The following is a 3,928-nucleotide window of genomic DNA, read 5'->3' as shown; positions in this document are numbered from 1 at the left end:
TACTCTATGTCTCAACGTGGTTAGAGCCTCGGTAGCTGATGTTGTCAAAGCTATATAATTGTGATGCTGTCAGATTTAAATATTTCCTGCGATTGTTGAAATAATTTTATAGTACATGCCGATCTGTAGCGGTAGGTGTAGAGTGTCTTCGACCTGTAAGAAAATCACAAAAGGGACTCTCAAGGTTTGTTTCATTGCTCAGCTTTTCTTACCTAATAGGTGTGTTGATCTCCTTGCCGTCTGCGCTCTGCTTTGCTCCTCTTCCATTTTGGCTAGCAGCAGCTTGGTTGTGCTTGAATATTTCTTCTCTTTCTCCCACGTCAAAGTTATCTGTCTCCTAGGTTGGAGCTCCCTCTTCTTCATCTAGCTACCTCACGCAGTTCTCACAATAACAGGAATAAACACAGCTATTTGGTGCCGCCTCACACATCCGTGTATATATCTTAAGAACAGTCCTTGGGTGTTGTGTTTAGTGTGGCAAAATTCCTTGGGGCTGTTCCAGCTCAGGGCTAAATCTCCAGCAGGTACGCATTTCCTTTCTACGACTTTCCGCAATCCTATCTGTCTCGAGCAATCTAATTTCTCCATGCTCTAGTTTGAATGGGAGACGAAAGTGTGCTGGAGCGTATACTTAACAGAGATGAGGAACCAAGGGATCTGCCATTAGCACTGTTACAGCGCATCACGAAGGATTTCTCCAGAGAGAACAAAATTGGTGAAGGTGGATTTGAAGAGGTCTACAAGGTAAAGTTTATTATTTAGATAATACGCAAAGTTCTTGAGTCCAGTCAAATATCACTACTGTTTTCATTCTAGAAAAAGTGCCTCAAATAGAAGCAGAACTTGGCAACTCTGTTCTGGTATTGTAGAGTTGAGCATCAATTTAATGCTGGCCAACAACAGGGTGAACTCCGGAACGGAATTACTGTTGCTGTGAAGAGGATTGAAGTGAATCAATTCACAATTGATGACATGTCATTTCGCCGTGAGTTTGATAGCCTGATGAAGATCAACCATCAAAATATAGTCCGGTTTCTTGGCTTCTGTTCTAATATATACACATCATACAGCAATAGAAGAGGCGGGAGAAATTAACCTTGTCAATGTTAGAGAAGGATTGCTCTGTTTTGAGTACATCCGCAATGGAAGTCTTGATAAGTATATTACTGGTAAGATCTTATTGCAATTGATGCAGCTCTTCTTTTTTACTTCTTTACCTTCTGCCTTGACTAGTGCTCAGTTTTCAAGTCTGGATCAACCAGACTTGAATTTAAAATATTCTACCACTGCTTGTTATGTAATTTAGATAACTCCTTGCTTTTCCGTGTATTGATTCGTTTACAGATGAATTAAGGGGACTTGAATGGGAACCACGTTATGCAATAATCTCTGGACTTTGCAAGGGTATGTTTTATCTTCACGAGGAAAAAAAGATTGTTCATATGGATCTTAAACCGCCAAATATATTACTTGATGATGATAATGTTCCAAAAATTACTGATTTTGGGTTGTTAAGATCAAATGAAAAGTCGCATACTATGGGTCAACGTTTTGGAACACCGTAAGCTATGACGAACCATTATTTCTAGTTTTCCGTCATTACAGCCTACATTTATTTTATGTCATAATGCATCACAGTATTGTATTTTGTTTCAGAGGATATGTCGCTCCAGAATACAGGGAAAATGGGAAAATTTCATTCAAGTGTGACATATATAGTTTGGGTGTCATCATTACAGAATTGGTAACGGGGCGTAGGAGCATCCCTCACAAAAATACTGTAAGGGCGGGATCCTTCACTATTTAGCACATAAAAGAATGGTTTGCAGGCATCTTTTGTTCGCTCTTTAATATGCATATTATAGTAGTGAATGGCACATATCTACTTTAAACAACATTTTTTTTCATATATATCGCATGTGGATGGATGGATTTGTTTACTGTGCTGAGGCGAACACACACTAATACACTATGGGTCTAACGTCTCTCTCTGAACTAGATAATGGTAATGTAAGATTCTGGGATTATGATAAATAATTAACATTTGTTAAATGTAGGTACTTCGAAGGTGGAGGCGTAGGTGGAATAAGCCACCGACGTTACTACAATACCAGCAAGTAAACAGATGTATTGAAATAGCGGTATGCTGCAGGCACCAAGAACCGCAAGCTAGACCTTCTATAGGTGATATAATCGGCATTCTTTGTGAATCTGGAAGTACGGATGGGCACACTGGCCAGGTAAGCTATAGTTAGTTTAAGATACGTTGTGATCAGAGATATGAAAATGGATGCATCATTTAAGTCAAAAGAGATAATAGTGTTACCGAGATTAGAGAGCTAATGAAGTGTAAAACAGTCAAGTATTGAGATCTAAGGCTGTGTTAATTTGGTTCCACACCCAAACACATATGTTTGCTGATCCTAACCCATGATAGGTTAGCATAATACCAAATCCTAACCCCTGCTAGGTTACGATAATCCTAGTAATTACACATACTTCCTGAAAAAGGTATAATTTCTGATAATAAATCCCCTTGCAGGAAAGCTCCTATCTGGAGATGACATGCTTTGTATTGAGCCGCTCGAGCTTAAGATTAACCAAGAGATGTCATGGTTAGTTAAGCTAACGAACATGACAAAGGCCTGTTTTGCCTTCAACATTAGAAGACCCAGCGAGCAGTACACCATATGGCCAGACAAAGGCATTGTGACACCAGGATGTAACGAGTGTCTTGTTCAGATAACATTGCAGCCACAACAGAGGGCACCACAAGTTACACAGAACGCTGACAAGTTCATCTTGCAGAGCACAAAAGTGCCCAAGAGTCTTAGAGATGAGGATATCATTTAAAATATATTCCATGAAGAGGTTGGTAAAGTGGTTGATGAGGTGGATTTGATGGTTGTGTATGAGCCTACGAAGCACCAAGAAAACTGTAAGAGCAGAAAAGACACCAACATGCCAGCTGAGGAATTTCCCGTGGTGATCAATTACGACCCATCTTAATGTGTTTGTATGCATCTTCCGTCCCTTTCTTCTAAATCTTTCTTGACGAATCAATTTCTATGCTCCCAGATGAAGAAGAAAAAGATTGTTGGGTCTGTTTTTGGAAAGAGCAAACTTGTTAGTAGCAAAATTGCAGAGGCAACTTCCATGGTAAGCTTTAGTCAGATAATTCACTGAGCACTATTGGTGAAATAAATTTATTAAATCTAAGTAAATCATTATTTTGCATACAAGGGTGCCAATTCAAGCGAGCAAGGACAATGTATGGAGCAAACAGAGCTGTTTATTTTACACCCACTACAAAGCTTTTCACACCATTATTCTACCAACATGAGGTACCTCGAGAAAGAAAACGACAGAGCCGTGGATCTACCAATGGGGGCTATGGGCAGCGTACTCGACAAGTTGGGCAAGCTCCTTGAGGTGGACTACAATCTTGTGTAGAAACTATAAGATGGCTAATAATTCTGTTGTTGTATTGATCTTCTGTTGTTGTATTGATCTGACCCATGTGTGGGATATATATAGAGTACAATATGTGAGAGAGACTTGAAGTAGGGGACAAGTCGTACATGGTTTAAACCAATCCTATCTCTAACTCCTAATCTCTAACTTAAACATAATTATACTTCTAACATTCCCCCTCAGTCGTAGCACGAGTGAAGCGGGCGATACGACTGAATTTGAACTCTTGTGTTTCCGTCGTCTTCTCCGCTGCGCCATTATCAACTGCGTCTCTGATGGGTCGACACCTAGGGCGGTGACTGCGTCCCCTTCTGGTGCCTCTCCTATATTCCCTCCCGCAGTCACAGCGGGAGTATCGTGGACGCAAGTGACGAGGCGGACGCTGTTGACTAGAGTTGTTGCCGACGAGTTGCTGCAGACGCAACCATTAATGTCGATGTCGAGGTAGCCGATC

General features: G+C 40.6%; 1 long non-coding RNA gene across 2 annotated transcripts; it reads left to right on the top strand.

The window, feature by feature from the left end:
- The first annotated feature begins 242 nt into the window (after nucleotides 1-242).
- LOC119325246 lies at nucleotides 243-3,563 on the top strand. Of its 2 annotated transcripts, XR_005157425.1 has the most exons (9): nucleotides 243-524; nucleotides 596-744; nucleotides 904-985; nucleotides 1,071-1,169; nucleotides 1,345-1,780; nucleotides 2,058-2,240; nucleotides 2,543-2,985; nucleotides 3,079-3,159; nucleotides 3,244-3,563. It is a non-coding gene; the product is annotated as an uncharacterized LOC119325246 (long non-coding RNA). The 2 variants fall into 2 exon arrangements; XR_005157424.1 differs by having other exon boundaries at nucleotides 243-744.
- Nucleotides 3,564-3,928: the final 365 nt, after the last annotated feature.

The sequence above is a fragment of the Triticum dicoccoides genome, chromosome 6B (assembly GCF_002162155.2).
Source record: "Triticum dicoccoides isolate Atlit2015 ecotype Zavitan chromosome 6B, WEW_v2.0, whole genome shotgun sequence".
NCBI classification, from domain to species: Eukaryota; Viridiplantae; Streptophyta; class Magnoliopsida; order Poales; family Poaceae; genus Triticum; species Triticum dicoccoides.
The sequence above is the reverse complement of the archived record's forward strand: the minus strand, read 5'-3'. Positions and strand labels throughout refer to the sequence as shown.